The following is a 24,807-nucleotide window of genomic DNA, read 5'->3' as shown; positions in this document are numbered from 1 at the left end:
GAACACGAGACTGCAGGAGCAGAGGCAGAAGAGGGAAGCCTTGCTCAAAAGAGACAGTGCAGTGGGGCTGGGGAGGAGCTGCGTTAGGTGGGGGTCTAGGCTGAAGCTGGGGCCAGGCTGTGGAGGCCTTGATCACCCAGTTGATCATTATGAAAGTGGGGAAGTAGGGGACCCATGTCAAGCTGGGACAGTGCACTGTTTCAGGGCCATGGGTTACTAGGAGCCCTTGAGAGTTTAAAGCTTCTATGGTACTAACTGTGGCTATCATGTAGGCAACTGATTTTTAAATCCACATGTCACCATTGGCGTATAAATAAAAACTGCGCTGGAGTAGAATTCCACTCTGGCTTCCATGACAATCAAAGGAGAATGTCATTGGTATATGTCTTCTGTAGCCAATGGCCTACAAAGCACTGTTAATAAAAACCTACTCTCTGTTAGACAGGAGCATTGAAATCTCACTTCTTGGTACCCTATTGACTAAGCAAATGCAAGGACATACCACATATACTTAAGTGTAGACACATCCCCATATCACTGTACTTGTCAATTTTCCCCCTGCATGGTTCAGTTCTTCTCAATGTTGGGAAAAAAGTTTCTAATACTATTTTACACCAGATGCCATTTGAACAGAATACGGCCTGCCTGAAATGTGGTATGCAATCAGATTGGGGCTATTCCTTGGCGATACTTGATGACTCCTAGGAAAGCATATTGACCTCTGCTTCCTTTGTAGCCAAGAAAATGTGGGCGCTTGGCTGCCATTTGCAAAGTCAGAGCTGTCAGAGCGGCTGTTGCTCCCTTAGCTGAAGCGATGCAGAATTCTTTAATAGAATTATGCATTCATACATATAGAAGTATGCCAATGTCTTAAAAGGCAGGTGAAAAAAATCTGACTATATTCTCCAAATTTTTTTTTTTTTTTGAGACGGAGTTTCGCTTTTGTTACCCAGGCTGGAGTGCAATGGCGCGATCTCCGCTCACCGCAACCCCCGCCTCCTGGGTTCAGGCAATTCTCCTGCCTCAGCCTCCTGAGTAGCTGGGATTACAGGCACGCACCACCATGCCCAGCTAATTTTTTGTATTTTTAGTAGAGACAGGGTTTCACCATGTTGACCAGGATATATTCTTCAAATTAAAAAAAAAAAAAAGGCTGCTTTGGCAAAATTTTGCCAAGATACCATGATAACGAAAAGATTTTTGTATCATCTACATCATCTGCCTCCACCTGCTGATTTGCTGAATATCAGGATAGCAGCACATTGAGCTTCAGCAGGTTTTTTTTAAAAGAAGGATTTTATATTGCTTACCTTTTTTTCATGGATAATTGATAACACTGATTACCTAAACAGGCCTAAGATTTCAGGGTTAAATACAACTGCTGACTTGTTTGCATTTTTTTCCACCATCCTAATTAATTCATGTGGATGAAAAGTCCACTGTGAAGAACACACAGGAGGTGAAAACGAAATATTCCAAGGATCCATTGGAAGCACTACCAATTAACTTACTGCTCTGTGAAAATCATTAACATGTGAAATTGACAAAATTAAAAGCATCCATACGTTTGCCAAGGGAGTATAGAATGACACAGCATGTCTCCAAGTTTTTCCGTAGAATGTTATCTGGTTAATTTTATTTTTGACAATTCCTGCCCCTGTATCTTCAGCAGAACATTTTTTCTCCAAATTAAAACCAATTAAAAACTATTTAAGGAACACTCTGTGACAACAACGTTTAACAGAATTAACACCACTCGCTGCAGAAACAAGGCAGCAGAAGTTGTGAAACTTATCGGTGATTTTGCTAATGCCAAATCACAACGGAGACATTTTAAGTTTGCTTCTAATTTTCAAGTTTGTCTGTGTTGCCTGCATAGTTCTTGGTGCTGACATGTTTTAGAGTATAAGTTTTGAAGTTTGTTTAAATAGTTTTTTGTGTGTTATATCATGAAAGAATGATATTTGATGATTAATATGGTTTCCTATTTTATTGCGTATGGGGAAGGCACCACACAAAGGTTGACCCCATTTTATGGAGTACGCCACTGTACCAAGAAGAATTTAAGATAATTCCACAGTATTTGTGCAGTGAATAGCAACACTAAGGCATGACAGTTCTTCTGAAGGACAAAGGGGAGAAACGGAACGTTTCATCTTCACTATGCATTCTGCCACGCATTTTACTACGTTGTTTATTTTCATCTTTCCCACAACTCTGAAAGGCAAGAATGTGACTTTTTACAGATGAAGGGACTTTAATTTGGGGAAGTTAAGTAACTTGCTCAAGGTTAAATGACATGGAAACATTCTTTTTTTTTTTTTTTTTGAGACGGAGTTTCACTCTTGTTGCCCAGGCTGGAGTGCAATGGTGCAATCTCAGCTTGAACCTCTGCCTCCCAGGTTCAAGTGATTCTCCTGCCTCAGCCTCCTGAGTAGCTGGGATCATAGGCATGCACCACCACGCCCGGCTGATTTTTTTGTTTTTTTAGTAGAGACGGGGTTTCTCCATGTTGGTCAGGCTGGTCGCAAATTCCCAACCACTCTGACCCAGATCTATCTGGTTCTAAAACCCTCCTAAGGACAAAGAAGGCTTCCATGGATCCAGGACTGTAAGATGCTGTCTGCCTGCCTTCGTGGCTGGCTGAAATGGTGGAACTGGGGGTCACAAGGCAGAGCTTAGCCTTCTGATGTGATCTGAAGGCATATTTAGCATCAGGACAATCCCTTGGCACTGATCCAAGAGCTGCCCCATTTGAGCTGAGGGCACTCATGTTAGCTCTACAATTAGGCCTGCCAGTTAGGTGCTTAAAGGGCCACCTAGTGCAGGGCAAAGACTTAAACATGAGTCTCAACTCTGCCATTTATAGCCCTTGGGCTAGGCACTTAAACATGCTGCACCTGAAAAGCACATTTAGGAAAAAAAAAAAAAGGGGGGGGTGATGGGGGTGGGAAATAATGTATCAAACATTAAAAGGCTATCTGGAGGAATCACTTAAATAACCTATGGGAAATAATCCTTGGAAAAGAGCATATATACAGGCATTTATGCAGGCTGTGTGCCTGCAGTAAAAGGGCATTGGCCCAGGTTTAGGGTGCTGACTTAGGTATTTGTTGCTCAAATTGTGTCCCACGGACCAGCAGCATCGGCATCACCTGGGAACCTATCAGAAATTGAGGCCATTGGGCCTTAGTCCAGACCTCTGATTTCAAGTATACACATTCAGTTGGAAAGGCAATGCCGTAGGCCTCCCAGTCTGCCTTTCCAGGTCTCAACCTCCAGTGCATTTAAATAAGAAGGTCGGCTTCATTCACTTCTCAATTATTCTTATTACAAAAATAGAATTGAAAAGGCTCTCGAAGACATTCAATCCAGGAATGGTGAAAACCTGCAAGGGTGCAGCCATCCTTCCCAGAGACCAGAGCAGACATTGCTAATCAATCAGGAAACTCTTGCACGGTGCTCTAGAGCAGCTGCACCAGACCCTCCACCACGCAGCTCAGAAAGCCTGATCACTCTTTTGGAATTACCATGGGTATGAAACCTGCTTACCACCCCTGACCCCACGCTACGTGGCCTAATCCCTTCTTTATTCATAGGTCATAAACCTTATCTCCAGTTTAAGCCCAACATCTAAGCCCAGTCTTCCCAACATGTTATCCAATTTAACACCCACCCCTTCAAAAATTCAACAAATTAAACTGTTACACCGATTAAACAGAAACTCAGTGTTTCCAAAATTAAATGACGTCCCCACAGATGGAGAAGCCTATTCATCTGGCTCAACTCTCCTCTTCCTGCCATGGCCCCTCTGTTCCACCACCCACTTCAGCATTTTAGACCAAGAGAGGGAAGACGTTAAACCTCACAAAGAACCTATAACATCACCATGGTACTCTCCAAATCCAAGGTAGAAAGACAACAGAAGGTTTTCAAAATGCTCTGAGACCTCACACCCCACTCCCACGTCCCCTGGCCACCCAGCCTCATTCCCACTTGGGCTGGAGCTGGCATCTTCACAGGAAGGATAGTATGCTGAACATGCTGCCCCCAGGGTCTTCACCCAGTGTCCCAGACACCTGCCTCAAAGGCTACATGCAAAGCACTCCAAAATAGGCGTGATCGTCTCAATTTATTTTTGTTCACGTGTAATAGGAGATTGATGCCCTCACGAAGCTGCTGTGCCAATCAGCCAGTGGGAAGCAGCCTATGTTTTTGGAAGGCAAATCGTTAAGAACTAGGATACAATGTAGGCATGTATACCGGCTGGATCCAATTTCAAGTGCAAATTAATGGCAAATTCTTGTAACCACATTAAGAGCCATTGTCGTTCATTTGAAATCAGTTAAACATGAAAACAACATGAAAACCATCCTGAGTTCATGGAACATAAATATTTGTCTGTATTTTTTGCCAGTTCCCCAGAGAGACTAGGAGATGCTGGCAGATTGGTGTTCTAAAAACATGCTCACGAAGGGGGAAAAATAAGGAAACTGACTCTCGTTGGGTTAAACTATTTGTCAACTTTTCCATTTCCTCAGTCAAAAGATAATTAAACAGTACGCAGATGTCAGAATCTAACTGATGCGAGGAAAGATTGCTCAATGGTGCTTTGTCATTTTTATGCACTGTCTGCAAATGGCCCCTTAGTTGGTACAAGAAGCAGAATGTCAATCAGTTAGCCTCTCTCCCCATGGAGGCAGAGGCTCTCCCAACAAATATACCCCTGTACAGTCCCTCTAGGTGTCAAGAAGCACATAAGAAAGTTTCTGGGACAATGTCTTAGGCATATTAGAACAGAGAAGCTGTAGCTTTTCAGAAGAGTGGGGAGAAGGGAAAAGGAGAAAGAGAGAGATGGAGAAGAGAGGATGGGGAGATGGAGGTGAAGGGAAAGGTTGAGAGATAAAAGAGTAAAAGAATAGGAAAACACTCAGAAAAAGGAACTGTTGGCAGGGGGAGAGAGTCCCAATATGGTAAATCAAAATGGCTTGGTCTTCAGAGTCAGGCCTACTGTTGGGTCCCATCCCTTTCCAGCTGTGGGAGCTGAGACCATTTATCTGACTTCCCTGAGTGTATTCCTTCCGCTGACAATTGGATATCATACTCCCTGCCCTGGCTCTCCCACAGGCTGGATCTGAGACGTCAGGAGTCATAAGGATCAGTGTCTGAACATTGCAAAACACTGCATAACTGCTTCAATTAAAAAAAAAACAGCAGAGAGAAATTGGGTGAAAGAGAATTAAAACAAAGTAGGGTTTGTTTTAATTCTCAGTGGCTCATGCTTGCAATCCCAACACTTTGGGAGATGGAGGTGGGTGAATCACTGGAGGACAGGAGTTTGAGACCAGCCTGGCCAACATGGTGAAACCTCGTCTCTACTAAAATACAAAAATCAGCTGGGCATGGTGGCACGCACCTGTAATTCCAGATACTCAGGAAGCTGAGGCAGGAGAATAACTTGAACCCAGGAGGCAGAGGTTGCAAGGAGCCGAAATTGCGCCATTGCACTCCAGCCCGAGAGACAGAGCAAGACTCCGCCTCAAAAAATAGTAGTAATAAATAAATAAGTAATTAAAACAAAGTAGGTCTTCAGTGGGGTGAGGGAGAGCTGTCTCTCTGTTTTGCACTATGCTCCCTTATGGAGGACCCACAGCAGTGCTGCTTGCAGTTCAGTGTGACTCAGAGATGAGTGAAATAGCTCTTTTGGATTCTACAGATCTCTCCCCTTTAACACACACACACACACACACACACACACACACACACACACACACACACACACACAGAGCGCTCTCCATGGGAGAGCATTCAAATGGTGTCCAGGATCACAGGTGGGCAACACACTTGAAAAACAACTGCCAGCTGGGCACGGTGGCTCACCCCTGTAATCCCAGCTGTGGGAGGCTGAGGTGGGCAGATCACAAGGTCAGGAGTTGGAGACCAGCCTGATCAACATGGTGAAACCCCGTCTCTACTAAAAATACAAAAATTAGCCAGGTGTGGTGGCAGGCACCTGTAATCCCAGCTACTCAGGAGGCTGAAGCAAGAGAATCGCTTGAACCTGGGAGGTGGAGGTTGCAGTGAGCTGAGATTGCGCCACTGCATTCCAGCTTGGGCAACAGAGCGAGACTCTGTCTCAAAATAAATAAATAAATAATAATAGCTTTTTACAAAAGATATTAGCCAGATATGGTGGTACGCGCCTGTAGCCTCAGCCTCTGGGAGGTTAAAGTGGGAGGATTGCTTGAGTCCAAGAGGTCGAGGCTGCAGTGGGCTGTGATTGCACTGCATTCCAGCCTGGGCAGCAAGCGAGACCCCGTCTCAAAAAAAAGAAAAAGAAAAAAACAAACACTGCCATACTGTGTTCATAACGTCAATCCACATACCACTGGGTAAAATCATTGTCTATGGCTTCCCCCTTCGGGATGCAACCTCTTCCATGGAGGACCGTCAGCCACCACTTGCAAGCAGACTCCTATCAGGCCATCTCATCAGTTACCAAACACAGCCAGCATGGCCAGTAAGGCTAAAACTCAAATTCCTATTGTGTAACTTATTAATGCTCTGTTCCAAAGAAACAATGGACTAATGAGCTAGGGGGTTCACACTTGTGCAGTCTCATCTCTGACGCTACCTTACTGTGTGGTCTCAGGTCAGCATGAACGCCCTCTGGGCTTCCACTCTCCTGTGTGGGAAATGACGTTGAACAGCCTGAGCAGAAGAATCCTTCTACTTGTGACATTCAAAGTCTTCGCAATCTACCCAACTGACGTCTCAGGTAAAAGCTGGAATCCCCTTCCCCTTCATGTCCCTCCAGATTCCTTTCCACAGCCCTCCACTCCTCTGCCCACATGGACAGGCTGACCGACCTGCAGGGACTCTCTACAGAGCTCCCTTGTGCTCTGCTTCCAACTGGTCTCAGCCAAGGGGTGTTCGTTCTCCTGACTCACCAGAGAGCCCTCCCCAAGCTGACTCTATCTCCATGGAAGGCCACAGCCCTGTGGTCTTCTCTGCAGGCCTTCCTCCTTCCAGGTTTTGTTAACAGTTTCCTCCCCTCGCTTCTTCAGGCCTAGGAGTGGCAACAGCGCTCCTGTTACTGGGAGTACCTGTTGGTGGTAATAGTCCCGGGTACTGTCCCTTGTGGGTCTCCCACTCCTGCCCACAGCTAGGTAAGTCGCCCTTTTGTAAATACACCCACCTCAGTGGGAGAAGTCACAAAGGGTCCTCTGTGTGGTCATAAGGAATGAGGGGTCAAATGAAAGGAGGGATCAAGGAAGACATCCAAGCAGAGGAGGCCTTTGCATGGTCAGCCTCAAACCTATTTGGAAGAACAGGGAGAAGTTTATACAGGCAACAATGAGGGATGGCATTTTAACCAAGAGAGTGGTGTGGATGCGGCCAGGAGGCCAGGCATTCCGGGAAAGGAGAGTCGACCTGACTGTCTGGAGCGAAGACCTTGGGTAGAGAATGAATGAGGGGCATGGTGGGAAAAGCAAATGAAGGCCAGATGGTAGCAACCGCGAATGTGAGACCAAAGCCTGGGACTTCATTCTACCGGCGATGGAAGGCTCTGGATGGTTCTTGAGCAACGGAATGGCCCAATCACACTGAGCTATTTCAGGAATGTTAAGCTGGCGGTGGAGAGCAGATTGTAGTGTTACCAACTGGGTAGCCCTTTGAAATGGGAACAAAGGAAGATGCCAAAAGTGACACCCACCCGTCTTTGCTCCTGAGCAGGGGGGCAGAGGCGGTACAGACGATACCCCTCCAAGCAACTCTCATGCTTATGCCAGCCTTAAAAGAGCAGAGCGGGAAGTGCATGGCATCCTGAAGATGTAAGGGAAAACACATTCTTGGAAGAGATCTCCTCTCAAAGCCATCCACCCACAGCCCCCAGAATAAGGGGTAAGCAATCTGTTTCTCCTGGCATCTGATTCAAAATGCTCCCAAGGCCAAGAGGACCTAAACGAATTCCTCTGCTCGTGTGTGTGAGAACAGCCCAACAGGGGACCATCTGTCTCAGAACAGGCCCCCCGATGTGGAGGCAGAAACAGTAGCCCCCAAAGGGGTGCTATTTCAGTTTTCAGGAAAGCATTCTGCAAATGTCCCCTGCCATTAACTGGAGATCTCTCTATAGCACTCGGTTTAGTTCTCTGCTAAATAGAAACCAATGTGGTGGGGGACACTTTCTAAGAGGTTCCCTGTCCCTGACATCTCAGTGTGGACCTATTTAGGGTGGGAAGATTCTAAGGGTGCTGATCACCTGAGACAGTACGAACCCAGAAATCAACAGAAAGCTGAAAGGGATGCAGATCCAGGAGGCAGAGACTTCACAAACTATCAGCAAAATATTCTGCTCAGCATTAGCCCTGTGTCTCCTCCTTGAAAAGAGTGCTGTCAGTTCCAGATGGGTCCAGGAAGGACCCTTCTTCCTCAGGGGGTGCTCCATGGCCCACTCTAAGGTCTGCTTACCTGACCGTGCCCTAGTGATGTGAAGTTTCTATAGTATTTCAAGGGAAGCATGGACCAAGGAGGAAGCAGTTAGAGAGCCTGAATGAAGAAAGCTCTGCAAGACTCAAATATTTTGGGGTAAGTAGAAGAGACAGAGCTAGCAAAGGAGGGTGGGGATCAGTGAGCTGGAGGGGAAACCAGAAAGTGACTGTCACAAAGCCAGGAGGAGGAAGTGGTCAGATGCATCGAATCCTCTTCAAAGGCGAGTATAATGACAACAATTTTAGAGGTCACTGATGATTCTGAAAAGAGCAGTTTTGACGAAGTGAAGGAAATAGGAGACCTCCTTCAGCGCCTCTCCTAACCTCTGGGGTAGATATATTTATCCTCATTTCACAGATAAGAAAGCTGAAGATAAGAGAGATGATCTGACATGCCCTGCTGCCTGTAATCACCACTGATTGAGTGAGGTTGTGGTGATGTTGGTGACGGTGACAGTGATGGTGACGGTGACAGTGGTGGTGATGGTGACTGTGATGGTGATTGTGATGTTAATGCTGATGGTGATGTTGGTGATGGTGACGATGGTGATGGTGACGGTGATGATGATGGTGATGGTGACAGTGATGGTGACAGTGCCCGTGATGGCAATTGCGATGTTAATGGTGATGGTGATGTCGGTGATGGTGACGATGGTGATGGTGAYGGTGATGGTGACCATGACTGTGATGGTGATTGCGATGTTAATGGTGATGGTGATGTTGGTGACGGTGACGATGATGGTGATGGTGACGGTGATGATGATGGTGAAGGTGATGGTGACAGTGCCCGTGATGGCAATTGCGATGTTAATGGTGATGGTGACGGTGATGGTGACCATGACTGTGATGGTGATTGTGATGTTAATGGTGATGGTGATGTTGGTGATGGCGACGATGATGGTGATGGTGACGGTGATGATGATGGTGATGGTGAAGGTGATGGTGACCATGATGGTGATGGTGATGTTAATGTTGATGTTGGTGATGGTGACGATGGTGATGGTGACAGTGATGGTGACCATGACTGTGATGGTGATTGTGATGTTAATGGTGATGGTGATGATGGTGATGGTGACGATGATGGTGATGGTGATGGTGATGGTGACCATGATGGTGATTGTGATGTTGATGTTGATGTTGGTGATGGTGACGATGATGGTGACAGTGACGGTGACGGTGATGGTGATTGTAATGTTGATGGTGATGGTGACGATGATGGTGACAGTGACAGTGATGATGATGATCGTGACAGTGACCAGTGATGGTGATTGTGATGTTAATGGTGATCGTGATGTTGGTAATGTTGATGGTGACATTGAGGATGATAGTGACATTGGCAGCTTTTCAGACAGATTTCTGTTCAATCAGAAATTGATCGTGATTGCAAAGTAAAAATTGCCCTGTCTGTAAAGTCAGACAGATCTAAAGCTATATCTAAGCCAGTCAGCAACACATAAGCTTTACAACCTTTGAGCCTCAGTTTAACCTAGCTGTGGAATGGAGATGCTATTGCCTGCTTCACAGGACAGTTGGGAGAATGGCATGGATGGGAAAGGACCTCGTTCCTAGTAGGCCCTCAATAAACGTTTTTGTAGTGCATTTGTCTGCAAGGCAAAGTTAGGAAGCGCAGTGAACATCAATGGATGATTTCCCCAGCTGATCTAGCCCTCCCCACCCTAACTCTGCTCCCCAACCTGAGTTAACTCCAACCCTAAGAGCAGTCATGGGCATCTTGGTGACTGCCCGCGCCCCAGGATCCCTCCTATATGCCCATGCATTGCTCTGGCAATGGTGCTCTGCTGGGATCTCCACCATCACCTTCTTATCTGTCTCCCTAGTTGATATATGCGCAAGAGTCTCTAAAAGGAAGGGATAAGCACTAATACCATTCAACTGCTGGCATTCAACTGGGAGAGAGGTGATGTAGGCTTAAGAGTCTGGGCTTTGGAATCAGACATGTCTGGAATTAAGTACTTTTCCTCCTTCAAATTGTTATTCAAATATCACCTTCTTCAAGAGGCCTTTCCTGACCATCCCATTTATACTGTATCCTCACCCCACCAATATCACCTTCCCACCTTTTTTTTTTTGAGACAGAGTCTCACTGTCGCCCAGACTGAAGTGGACCTCAGCTCACTGCAACTTCCGCCTCCTGGGTTCAAGAGATTCTCGTGCCTCAGCCTCCAGAGTAGCTGAAATTATAGGCACTCGCCCCCATACCCAGCTAATTCTTGTATTTTTAGTAGAAATAGGGTTTCATCATGTTGGCCAGGCAGGTCTTGAACTCCTGGCCTCAGGCGATCCACCCACCTTGGCCTCCCAAAGTGCTGGGATTACAGGCGTGAGCCCCCGTGCCTAGCCCTCTTCTACTGTTTTTGATCCCTTTCTAACTTGCTACATGTTTTTCTTATGTCTTATGTTTGCCTGTTTTCCCCTCCACTGGATTGTAAACTCCAAAGGGCAGAGATTATTACTTGTTTTGTTCACTGGTGTATCACACCACTTAAAATAGGGATGGCACCTGGGAAGTGATCACTAAACGTTTACAGAATGAAGCAACAGCTCTATCCTTAGCAACGCACACATAACAAGTAGTTCACCTATCATTGAATGTGAACCAGCTCTGTCTGGCTTCAAAAATCGGGGCCATTTTTACCCCAATAATTTTAACCCTGGTCGTAGCCCCCTATTTAATTCCACCCCTAATCTCTAGAACATTTTCATCTTGAAGTCTCACTCTTAGATAAATCCATTCAATATTACAGGACTGGGTTGCTATTTGAGGAAGATTGAATGTGTCCTGGACTCAAGAGAAGGTCACTTCCAGTTTAGGCATCTTGCATGATAAGAGGAATCCAGGCTCTGTGATAAACCAAAGAGAATAGCTCAATCCACCCAACTTGGCTTAAGGGCGGCACTTTCCACTTTAAATGCTCCCCAGTCAAGTCAACTCTAGGTCCAAGGGGCCAGAAGCCCATGGTCTAGTCTGTGTTTGCTCCAAGGGGTCCACCTACTGGGAAAACGCAGGTAAGTCAAACAAACCTGTTTGTCCTCCCAGTACAGCAAACAGAAAACAGGACTCATTCTTCTGCAAAGCCTCCCTGCTGGACCCGAGAGGCATGATTAAAATAATGGGAAGGCAAATATTTTCCTGGAGAAAATGATAAAACTGGAGGCAGGGAAAGCAAACAGTGGCTTTCAAAAGGGCAGCTGGCATGGAGCTGCCCTAGAAGGAGTTAGGGAAGAATCCGGAAGCGGGGAAGCATGTGGCCATGAGCTCAGGGCTTGGGGAATTGTGACGGCTTTGCTCAAAGCGACAAGCACTTCAGGCTCAGGGGGAAGGTGTATTATTCGTTCTCCTTACCATTAGAATTATAGTTATTGTTTTTGAAGTGGAGAGAATTCAGGCAACAAGGTATAGGACAGGACAGAGCTCAGGATGAAAGCCAGGCGTGCTTGGGCTTGAATTCTATCATTCATTCATTCATTCATTCATTCATGCAGTCAGTCAGCCCCTTCGGACATATATATTGAGCACCTATTATGCAAGGCTCTGGTTGGTGCTACGTGGTCTTGAGCAAGTCCTTTGTCCATTCTGAGTCTCAATGCTTTCATCTGTAAAATAGGGCTGGCGCAGGATTGCTGGAAAGATAAAAAGTAGTATTCAAAAGAGCACTTAGCACAGGGTCTGGCCCATAACTGACTCTCAGGTACAGCCACCTTGGAAACCTCCTCTGGCTGACCAGTCCCTTCTTCCTCTTTCTCCACACTCCAGCCATTGTCCTCATTGTCCCACTGCCTATGGCCCATTCAGTTTGGTCTCTTGGCCTTTTTCTGCTGTTCCCTCCACTTTGGATGCCCTTTCCCCTAAGCAATTTCCACTCAGGGCTCCCGCAAGGACTCTAGATCAAGCAGGTTTCCCACCAGCCTCTTTACCCTCTTGTCCCTCCAAACCTAGTCCTCCTGCGCATCCCCCACTCCTGCCCTTCCAGAGACCTGGGAAGCCTCCAAGGAGACTCCTTCCCAATTACCTGTCATGGCAGCCATCTGCCAAGAGCCATGCAACCTCCGCTCGGTCGTCCTGCAGTGCTCACATGGCTTGTACACTCAGGGCTCCAGCTGAGCACCTTTTCTCTTTGTCTCCTTGATGTCCTATCCCCCACTGAGACCTTAAAGCTCTACTTAAACACTTCTTCCACCAGGAAGCCCTCTCTGACTCCCTCAGTCTGGATTATCTGTCTTCCTGGTATACCTTTCCTCAGAGCGCCTGAGCTTAACTTGGCCAACACATCACTCCATGCTGTTCTGGAGAGCTCTTCCAGGCCCAGGAACATGGCTCATTTATCTCTGCATCCTCAGGGTCTGGCCAAGTCTTGGCACCTAGAGGACTCAAGAAAAGCTTATAGTGCATGGCTCATCTCTAGGTCCTAGAGATGGGGCTCTGATGATATGAGACCAGCTCTGTCACTTGGGGCAAGGATGGAGGAAAAGGAGTGATCAAAGACAGCTACCACGAAAAGGAAATACACAGACTTAGAAGGGGAAGAAGAAGTTAGCAGAGACAGAGGGAGGAAGAGGATCCCATGCTGAGGGAAAAGCACATACAAAGGCTACCGGAGGCTTTGGGGCCCCTGAGAGGGCCTAGATGACTGGCAGGGAGACCTCTGAAGGTCCCTTAGCACCTTTACCTACAGATAGAAAGGCCTTGAAGGTCCTGGCTGGGGCGAGGCATAAGCACATCGTTATTTTGGGAAGACCCACAGAGTGCTGTGTGGATGGACAACCGAGAGAGGTCATTTATTCGGTTAGATGGCCAATGCCAGGCTCAACGGGAGAGCTGCTGGTGTCCTGGAGAGAAGCAGGTAACAGAATGCCAGGGCAGGTGGCGTGGGATCAACATTACGTGGTGATAGACCATGTGTGAGAAAGGTGGAGAGGGGTCAGGATGGCCCCATGAACTAAGGAATTCGTTCTTCACAGGCCCAAGGGCCCGCAGCCAACCCTCCCATGATGACTGCATCCTCCTCCAGACCAAGACAGGAGTTCCACCACCCGCAGCTGGCCGGCCAGGCTCTGATCTCTTATTCCAAGAACAGAGGTCTCTCTCTGAGGACTCAAAACTGTCAGGAAGTTCCTCCCTTGACTGTATTGAAAGCAAATCTCCTCTACGTCTAGCTTTCCATCCTAGCTCTGCCTGAGGAAAGGGAAAAATTAAAGGGGGTGAGGCAGCTGGGGGGAGAGGCAGCACTGAGTACTTGCTATGTGCCAGGCATGGCAATGGGCACTTTATCAGCGAGTTGCCATCCTCTTGTGCAATCATCTATGAGGTGATAGATTGATGATGCCCAGTGGCTAAGGGCACAGCACATGGCATGGGTTCAAATGCCAGTTCTGCACTCTTTACTTTTGTGACCCTGAGCAAACAAATTAACTACTCTGAATTTCAGATTTTTTTATCTAAAGCATGGAAATGTTTATTCTCCTAACTCACTGGGTTGAGATTATGGGCAAAAAACACTGGAGCACATTTTATAGCATGGATTTAATACATATAACCTGTTTTCATTGTCTCTATTTTACAAGTGAGGGAATAGCACACAGTCACATGCGGGAGCTGAAATTCAGACCCAGGTCTCTCCTCTCCAGGCCCAGTGCTCTTTCCTTCACTCCGCCATCTTGCCTGCCACAGCTACTATAAGAAGCCACTCCCCAGAAGTGTTCCAGATGGGGGTGCTCCGTGTAGCTGCAGGTGGTACCATGGGAGAGTGGTGCTGACAAGAGCTGAAGCTGAGGCCGAGAAGGGCAGGATTGAGGGATTGAGAGTCTTTTTCCTGAATCAGGCAATAGGAATACTTGTGGAATACCCTACTGTTTGCAACCTTTGTGCCAGACCCTGTAGGCAATGCAGAGGAGGGAAAGCATGCCCTCTGCCCTCAAGGAACAAAAAACCTACTTGGAAATGTGAGACACACCAATATAAATTCATTAATTGCCAATCAATGGCCGTACAGAGAAATCAACACCTATTGCATTTTTCTCTGTTGTAATGTTAGGCCAAACCATGAAAACCACAATCCTAACAAATGTCAAGGCCTGCATTTGGGATGAAAATGATTAACTGCCCCAGGAGCATCCTGGCTTGTCAACAGGTCTTGTGAAAAAGACCCGGGGGTTTTAGGTAACCCCAAAGCTTCATATGAGCCCATGTAAGGACTGGCTGTTTCAAAAGCTAACGTGATCCTGGGGTCAGAGACAGAGGTGTCATGTTCAGGTCAGCAGAGGTAACTGGCACAGGGCTCTTTTGGAAAGCTACCAACCCTGGGTGCTACATTTCACTGGGAAGGCAGACCAAGAATGTCACACAAGAGGTGAGAGTTCAGGAGCTGTGCCCCTTGAAGTGTCATCTAAAGAAAATGTGATCACAGGCCCTGGACAGGGAAAGGGCTGGGTTGAACGTGGGTGTCATCCTCAAATACCTGTCATGTGTAGGCAGCCTGGTAAGGCAACAGACCAGCATCCAAGCTCCACCACTTACTGCATGGGATGACCTTAGCAGGTGACTCAACTCCCCTGAGCCCCAGTGTCCTCATTTGAAAGATCGGAAAAACCACTTTTGATGGCGTTGTGAGGATTAAAAGAGATGGCAGAGTTGTATACAAAGCAGTGCTCAGGAAAGCTTCATCTCCTTCCTTCTCTAAGATATTGAAGGACCGTTTTGAAATGGAAGAACATCATCATCCGCAAAGGAGAAGGGGGATAGATACATGCCCTCATTAGCATGGCTGAAGAGGGCAGAGTCCCAGTGAAACGGCCTACCAGAGTTCTGAGATCCTGGAAGGAGGTTCTGCAGAGGGGCCTCAAGGAACCAGGGCCAAGCGATAAGCACCAGGGAATGCAGGCTGCCAAGGAGGAGAGGTGCACCCAGGGCAGGCTGGGGTTCACTGAAGACAGCCTTTCCCTGCCTCATGGCTCCTTCCGGGGACCATCGCCCCCGTTCCCACCCCTCTGCCTGCTGCCCTTAGCTCAACCCTGTGATACCATGGGAATAGAAATCTTCAGGGTCCTAGTTTTGGTCCTCCCAGAAGCAGATCCTGAGACACGGCCCTGGGTGTATGTAGTATAATTGGGAAGTGATTCCAGAGAATGGGATTTGGAGGGGCAGGGACAGTGTGAGACAGGGAGGGAAGGGAAGCTAACCAAGCATAATTAATAAGCAGGACACCACTGTGGGCAACTGAGGCTCAATCCCTCTGAGTCCCCTCTGAGAAACTGAGTGGACTGAGCTCTTGAAGCTGGGAGGCTGAGCCATTGGTCCACCAGCTTGCATGCCCCATTGGCGAGGGTTGTCCTGGGGTATTTGCACTCCTGAATTTCCAGGTCGTGCCTGCCAGCAGCCAAGCTGTGGTGGGGAAAGCCCTCAGGTAGAGAGGCATATGGGCAGAGAGATACGGGCACGATCACTGTGTCCTGGGTACAGCCCAGACTGAAGGAAAACTCCAATGAACAAGAATGGCAAGGTCTCCACGAATCTGCCACAGTCACCACTGACCCCACATTGTCAACTTATGGCCTCCTACAACTTTGTGCTACACTGCTGCTCTTCCCCAAAACACCTGCATGAGGCCACCAGGGCCGGTTTTCCTCCTGCTGCTCTATCTGGTCTTCTCAGGCCGGCGTGCTGGCTTCTTCCTTCCCTCGCCCTTCAGTGCTGAGGTTCCTGGGGTCTGCTCCGGAGCCCTCTTCCTTCCTCACTCTCCTTCAGTGTCTCGCAGGACTAACTGCCCAAGAGCCTCCCGGGAAGCGTGTTAAAATACAGATTCCAAAGCCTCCCCGTAGACCAACTGAACCAGAATCCCTGGGAACGCGGCCCACGAGGGTGTCTTGTTTTTAACATGCTCCCAGGGTAGAGTCACCAGGCAAAATGCAGGATGTCCAGTTAAGTCTGAATTTCAGATAAACAAGCAGAGGCAGGTCAAGCGAGATACTGGCCATATGTGACACATACTAAGAAAATATTTGTTGTTTATCTGAAACTCAAACCTTACAGGGCCTCCTGTACTTTCATTTGTGAAACCTGCCAACTCTAGGCCAAGGCAATTCTGATGTATCATAAAGCTCAAAAACTTCTTTTCTACACGTTCCCTGAGCTCTGTACCCACACCGCAGTTTCTGTTACCAACTGTGCATGGCCGACTCACATTTCTTTCTCACCCAGACCTCTCCCCTGAATTCCACGTATCTGATGACCTACTGGACATCTCAAATTCGCCGTGCTCAAAACTGAGCGCGTTATTGCACACCGCCCCCACCCTTGCTCTCCACCTCTGCTCTTCCTCCTCCTTTCTCTCCGCCGGAGCACCACCAATCACTTGCTGCCCAAAGCAGTATCCACGGGGGTTTTCTCTCCCATTATTGCCTCCATTCTCCCTAGTCAGTTGCAAAATTGTATTGGTTCCAGTTCCCAAAGTCCTTTGTATCCAGGTGCTAGGCTAAATAACAGCCTTCCAAATAGGTCTACATCCTAATCCCTAGGACCCGTGCACGTTAACTCATACAGCAAAGAGAAATTGCCAATGTGTTTAAGAGCCTTGAGATGAGGTTTTCCAAGTGGGCCCTGAATATCCACAACAGTCCCTACAGAGGGATGCAGGAAGGTCAGAGTCAGGTAGAAGGTGAAGTGATGATGGTAGCCGAGATTGGAATCATGCAGACTGAGGATGACAGAAGGGGCCATGAGCCAAGGCATGTAGGCGGCACTCTAAAAGCTGGAAAAGGCGATCTGGAAACAGCATCTACCCTAGAGCCTCCAAAGGAACCAACCAGGCTGACACCTTGGCTTTAACCCAGTAAATTGATTTTGAACTTCTGGTCTCCAGAACTGTAAGAAAATTAAGTTGTGTTGCTTTAAGCCACTAAAATTTGTTGCAGCAGCAAGAAAGAAACTGATACAATCCATCCACTGTCTGTCTTCTCGTTACCTCTGCCTGGCTTCTACCCCCATTCACTGCAGCCCCTCATAAGGGGGTCCTGATTCCAGCCTTGCCTCCTCTGGTGCACCCCCACAGTTCCAACAAAGTGGCCTTTCTCCGGCTTTACACCTTCACAGCTCCTGATCAGGGAGGAAAAGTCCAGACCTATCCTCAGCTCAGCTGTCAGGACTTGCTCCCTGCCCACCCCTCTCTCTTCCTCTCCCTCCACTTTACACCTTTAGACTGCTGGATTTCTGAACTCACCTCATGGATTAACAAGCCTCTGTTCTTGTTCTTTCTGACAAGAATGCCTTTCCCCAACTTCTTTCCTGCCAAACTCCTATTCATGCAACAAAACCCAACTCAGATATAACTTCCTCCAGAAAGCTTTCTCTGGTTGTTTTACCCCCACAATGAGTTAATGACAGCCTGCCCTAATCTCATACCACCTGTATTCCTTGATCAAATTCCTATTGTTGCCCCTGCCAAACTCTGAGCTCCCTGAGGACTGGAAGAGTTTCTTGTACGCTTTTGAGTTTCCAGAACCGAGAAGTTACTTAATACATATTTGTTGAATTAAAGCAAATAAAGGTTTCAGCTTCAACGTTCTGTGATTTTATGCTACTGTTTCTTAGAGTTTTCTCCAAATCAGCAGCGATTCTTTATGAATGAGTAGAATGACAATTATTTTTTCCCCATCACTGGCCCCTATTAATTCACTCAAGATAAATAAAAATTAATAAGCACTCATTTGTCGTGTGGACTTAATAATCCAAAATTACATTTGTCTTGGCCCAGAGTACTAACTCATCTCACAATATTTGCAATTTACTGAGAATTTAGAATCCAGTGTCTCTCTCACTTCAATGAAGTATATACACACACACATGCACACACACACACGTGCGTGCACAGACACATGCACACACATACTGGCCTAGGGTCTACAGAAGTAGGAAAGCAAGACAGAATGAAACTATGAACTCCAAGGATCCTAAGGAAGGCCCCATCCAGCCTCGGATGCTACTTAGAACAGAGTCCCCCCAGCTCCCTCTGCTAAGGCCTCTCTGGGAAAAGATGGTGGGGCCCATTGAAAACTGCAGCCAAAGGGACACAGACTTCTGTTTAGCTCCATTCCCAGATACCAATCCTCAAGGCCGTATTTCTTTCCAAAGAAGTCTGGTCGTTGAACCACAAAAGCCACATGTGAGAACGGGAGGAAGTAGAGAAAGGCCTCCTCTTTGATGCTTCACTCCTGCAATTCTCTAACTCGCCAGTATTTTCTGGGCTGAGAGGAAGCTCCTTTTCCTCCTCTGTCTAATGTCCTTTAGAACCTGATGTGCCCAGCCCTGCAGACAGAAGAGGGGCCCTCAGCATGGAGCCTAGGGTCCTTCAGTACCCACTGCATATGGTGGGGTTCTGTGTAACATTTGGACAAAGAATTCTGCTTTTAAAAGAGCTTCAAAATCGCAGGTTGGAGACCAATACCTTGAGTGTTTGATCCCAAAGCAAGAAGTATTATTTGAGAAAAACGAAACTTCATGAACCTGAGCCACAGCTACAGGTGGGAGATGTCGGGCACAGGCCCAAAAGAGGCTGCAAACCTCATATCTGCCCCAACTGCCTCAGGAGAAGAATGCCCTCCCCTCTCTTCTGCTTGTGGCTCAAGATCATGAAGAGGCCTATGGCCTTCCACATTCCTTGATGGTTGAAGGAATTTCAGACACTTCTACAGAGTGGTAGGCCAAAGACAAAATCCTTTCAGAGGAAGTTTGGTGGAGGTCAGTGTGGCTTAGGCAATGGAGTAGAGGGTTGGAGCCTGCAGATCTGGGTTCTGGCCCAGCTTTGCCTGGTGGCATTCATGCTGGACTGTCTGTCATCACCTCTAGTCCTTACCACCCTCATCCACTGTCTCCCCCAGGACCTGGAGTTCCCAGATTCCCCTTCTCTACAGGGCCCCAGGCTGGATCCTGCCAGGGAGACACTCACATGATATTTGGAAGGCGAAAGAGAGGAGAAGCCATTCTTCTCCTAAGGCAGTTGGGGCAGATATGAGGTTTGCAGCCTGTTCCAGGCCTGTGGCTGCATTCTCCCACTCACGTCTGTGGCTCAGTCATCGCCAGCTTCCTAGAGGTTCCATACAGCTTCCAGGCCAGTCCTGGAGAGACATCCACTTTGAGGCCTGCACACTGACCTTCCGCGATGACTTCCTGACCCTTGCTCCTCCACTCCTTCCAGCAGCTGAGCCAGCCTCTAATTCCCTGAATGGACACCCTGTGCAAATAGAACACATAGAATGGGTTGTTTCTCTACTGACTGGTTAACGCAGCAGTTCTGCAGCTTTCAGTGACTACACCTCTCAGAGACAAAACAGGGTGATTACACCCATCCCATGAAGTTGTGAGGATTAAACAAGAGAACTTGTGGAAGGTGCCCAGCCCATTCCCCTTCTCCCCACCTGCCAAGCCTCACATTTCTCTGCCTTTCTAAATCCCTCCCTCTACGGTCATTGGATGGCAATGGGTCTGACAAGCGTTGAAAGGCTTCCATTGCTCTGTGAAACACTGGTGAGCAAGTACCTTTAGGAAGCAGTTACAGGCAGTTGGTTTCTCAAATAGCTTCCCCTCCTCTGTCTAAGGAAGGAGGAAAGGGGAGCAGGGGAAAGGCCAAATGAAGTGGTGCATAAAGCGTGTGCTAACTTAGAAAAAAAAAAAAGAAAAAAAAAACAAAATCACAACCTTCCACCTTCCTGTAGCTGCTGAACCACGCCAAGGCTGCCTGGTTCTCTTCTGCCTGCCTGTTCTTTCCTCCTCAACATCTGGAGATCCGGGCGTTTTCCTTCCTCCCAAGGTGCAACTTTCTGAAGCCACTTCCAATGGTATGGTGATCACAAACCCCCACATCGTCACAGCTGCCCAAGTATGGGCTCCCCTTCTGCTCCCACAACCAGAAGGAGCAACATTCAGAAAGGAACGGTGTCTGATGTTCATTCTTGTCAGTGTTACTCTTCTCAGTCCTAAGCCACCCCAACCTGGGGGTCACAACAGCCTGGCCTGGAGGAGAAGTCTCCAGATGTCAAGATGTGACCGGAGCTGCTCAGCACAGCCTCTCTGGGTGTCTTTCTGCTCTGGCTAGGGCCCAGAAAGGAGGACTGCTGGCTATGGCACAGAGAGCCCCAGAGGCAGCCCTGGCCTTCACCAAGCTATAAACACTTTCTCTATCGCCCTCCCAGCAGAAGGCCAAAGGTGGACATGGATGTGACCCTGCAGACCTCGAGGGAGAAGTGAGCTGGTGCACTCTGTCCCCAGAGAGGACCACTGGCCAGCGTGCCTGGTTCCCCTCCCTATCCCATGCCCTCCGGCAGACCCAGCCTTGGCCACTTGCAGCATTCAAGAATGCATGAGCCAATCCCTTGTGGCAAAGGGGAGGAAGCAGAGCCAGGGACAGATTGTTATAAATAGGCATGTCTGACTGAGAAGGTCACCGGCCAGGGCAAAACATGCCAGAAATTCTACAAGAGAGAGACAGACATAAACCATCTGAGCATCTCACAACCTCCCTCTTTCTTGGGGTGGAGAACAAGAGTGAGTTCCAAGACAGGGCAAGGGTAAGGAGGTGGCCGCGGACATCCAGCCAGCAGCTGAAAAGGCTCTTCTATCAAAGAGGCACTTGTGCACCGCATCTAGTTCTTAAAGAGGCTGGCTTTTCTTGGCACTCACGAGAGGCTGGGGAGAGCCCCAGCTGGAGAGCAGGAGGGTCAAAAAGCATAGGGGGCCCCCCAGTCCTCCTCTCTTTTCTACCTCGTCTGCTCCTTAGCCTTGTCCTGCACCTTGCCTAGTGTGTCTCAGCAGGGGGAGGTTATGCCCTCTGTCCTTTCCCAGGGGACAGCTGGCAATGTCAAGAGACATTTAGGTTTCTCTGGACACTTAGGAGGGGGTGGTACTGGCATCTAGAGGGCAGAGGCCAGGTCTGCTAAACATCCTACAATGCACAGGTTAGTCCCCCACAACAAAGAATGACCTGGCCCCAATCGTTAACAATGCCAAGGTGAGAAACCCCGGCCTAGCCCCTCTCAGGAACCCACTCCACCTCCAGACACCACCTCCTCCCCATTCATTTCCAAGGGCCCTGTCGAGGCAGCCACAGCACACAAGTACTCATAGCTACGCAAATAGCAACTCCTTATTTGCTGTGTTTGCTCAGCCAATATTGACTTTGCAGCCTAACACTGGTGCTATTGAGCCAGGGTTATTCTCAATATTGTTTGAGCAGCATTAGAACAGCCTGTGATAACCGGCAGCAGAACAGGAAGCTGCGCCTCCCTCCTCAGTCCCCACTGCCCCCTGCCGCACCCCCTCCGTGGGACGCTCCTGTAAAGACAGAGGAACCTGTGTGCTCATGGAGTCAAGCGGACCTAATGCCCGCTCCTCCGCTGAGCAAACACGCCGAGGTTAAAGAGGGAGCGTGCTCTCCGGCTAAGTCAACACTCCAGGGAAGTTGGAGCAACTGAAAAAGGTTACTTGGGGAGGCTGTCCTTTGGGGTGGGGCCAGTGAAAAATGATGGTGAGGCAGTTCCAGGCTATCAGCCAAACCCTGCGGTTGGGCTCTGCAGGGAAAGGCCTGCAGAGACTGGAGCTCAGGGACTCCAGGTGCCCAAACAGAGAGATGGTGACTCCATCCATCAGCCAAGTACCCCGTAGGTGGGGGTCGAGTAGGGGCCAGTCGCTCACTGATTGGGACCAGAAGCTTAGAGTGGGAGGACCTGTGGATAAGCTAATGCAGCCACCACATGTTCATGAGGAAGACCTATAAGACTAGCCTCTGCATTGAAGCTTGTCTTACCAGCTCTGGCTGTGAGTTCACAGATGAGCACAACCGCTCCATAGGAAAGCACTCTCCCTGCCCAATGGGCTGAGGTCCCTTTAACAGATGCCAGCATTGACTCTGCCACTGTGAAAGACAGGTCCTAAGGCATAGCCTGTAAACTACACTGTAAGCTGCACACCTGTAGACAGGTCATTGCAGTAACCTGCATCCACATCCAGGTGTGAAGTTCTTCCTGAGCACCTTCTAGGAGGGCCGCAGGGAGCAGGGGAGAGAAACCAGTGGCCAAGCCTGCACAAGCCCCTTGGGCAAGCAATAGAAGAGACAGTCGCATCTCTTGCGCCCACAGTCCAGAGGGAGAACCTGGAGGCACAGAACTGAAACCGCACAACCAGCATGGAATCGAGACTCCTGTGTGAGTCTAAGGGGAGTCATGAGCACAGTTTTGCACAACCTGCCCAACCACACCCCACAGGTATCCAATGAGACCAGGCAAGCCATGGAGTATTCAGAGACGAGAAATCCACATGAAGTAATTGGGGCGGCTTTTCCTTGCCCACAAGCACAGCAAATGTAGGCTTAGCCGTAATTTGGATCTGGGCCCATGCCATCTCTCCAGGTCAATATGAAACAAGTTGCCAGGATCATCAAGGGGGCATTCTAAAAATTAGCTCTAGCCAGTACGAGTGGCCTGGGAGTACCAAAATGGTCATTTGCTAAAATTGGCCATTAACATTTTCTACTAACTGCTCTCTCCAAAGACTTGGAAAATGAATGGGGAAACGCCTTGAAAATCAAGAATTATGTAGACCCTATGGCAACCTGGACTCCAACCCTCAGAAGCTATTCATTTTTGAAAATATACGGTGGGTATTTTCTACATGTGGTTGAATATTTTATCCAACAGCCAAGCCATTCCAGTTTTTCCCATAGCAGACATGTTTTTTTTTTTCTTTTTTCTTTTTTTTCCTTTTCATAGTTTTGTCCACAAAAAGACATGTTAGCCAGTATGCTGCCTGCTAGGTCAGGGCCTCCTTTTCTGACCACCCACAGGAATGGTCCCTGCCGCCATGTTTATCCATCTTCATGTACCTCTCCCTGCTTGCAGCTGTTGGAACAGAGATGGACACCTGACTGAGGAGAGACACCCCATTGGCTGGCCATTGACCAATCAGATTCTGTCTCCTGAAACTCTGGACTTCGATTCTTGGTATTGGGCCCATAACCCCAGGCAATCATGTCCAGGTTGAAGTAAACAGGTTTAAACCTAGGAAAGGCAGAACAGAGAAAGCCAGTCTGCAGAGAAAAAAAAAATGAAACAAACCGACTGAGCTAGGCTGAGATAAAAGACACGGGGAAGAAGAGAAAGAGCACAGGCAAGAAGCTGGGAGAGTCTCTAATAACTTTCCAGTAGCTCCACCTTGAGCCTCTCACGGGTCTGGTTGTCATCCTTGCCCTTGAATTCAGTGAGATTCCTCACAGCCTTCCAACAAATTCATTATTATTACTGAGAGCTAAATTTATAATACTTCTGTTTCTTGCAACCAAACAATTACTGACCAATACCCCTATTAAAACATCACCCCTGTGCTGCACTGCACTTATTCAACACTGAGCATCTCACTTCTTCTTCCTGCACACCTTTAGGTCTAATTGGACCTCCTTTCTCTCCTGGTATTCCTCTGTCTTCATTTTCTCCTTTCAGGGTCTCAGATAGTAATAACCAGCAGTGTGCCCCAGCAATCAGCAGATGAATGAGCTGTGTAACCTAGACACCGTGTTCCACTTAATGATTTGTTTGCTCAGCCTACTTCAAAGGAGACTGTTAGCCTATCAGTCAATAGTTAGTCATTCAACAAATATCCATCAAGCCATGGCCCAACCCCAGCAAAGATATGTTGAAAAAAAAAAACAACCAAAAAAAACTTTTGAAGAGCAAATATAAGCCTTTATATATGGTTGACTTAGGCGTTTCTATTTTCCTTTCACAACAGAGAAGCACTGTTGATGTGCTACCAGTCCTAATGCAGCTAGAAGTTATCAGATACACCAACGACCCTACCAAAAACAGGTGTTAACACAGGCCCAGCTTTTACTTTGCCTGCAGTGGTGGGGTCTTAGCTAATTGTCGCCCAGCAAGAGAAACAAATAATCCCCAGTTAATCCCAAAAAGAAGTGGAAATGTACCTGAACCACCTATAACATCAGGGCTTCTCTTAGCTTCTCACGGCTGCCTGACCCAGTCACAGAAGAAGACGTGGAGGGGATTCATTCCATCTTACTTTTATTGGGTATCCTTTTACTATGTGAAATGAATCTCAAAACAACATCTCTCATCCCTCAAACTGTATCATGGCTCTACTCAATTTTAGTATTACTACTGTAATGATAAGATTATAGCTACTACATAAGATCAAACATTTAAAACCAACTAACAAATCACCCATAAGCTTATCCCCATCATGCAATCAATAGGTTTAAACCTGTAGACGTCTTCTCTTTTCTTTCTTTCTTTCTTTTTT

Source organism: Sapajus apella, unplaced genomic scaffold (genome assembly GCF_009761245.1).
Source record: "Sapajus apella isolate SASKATOON/1434 unplaced genomic scaffold, GSC_monkey_1.0 scaffold55, whole genome shotgun sequence".
Classification (NCBI taxonomy): domain Eukaryota; kingdom Metazoa; phylum Chordata; class Mammalia; order Primates; family Cebidae; genus Sapajus; species Sapajus apella.
The sequence above is the reverse complement of the archived record's forward strand: the minus strand, read 5'-3'. Positions refer to the sequence as shown.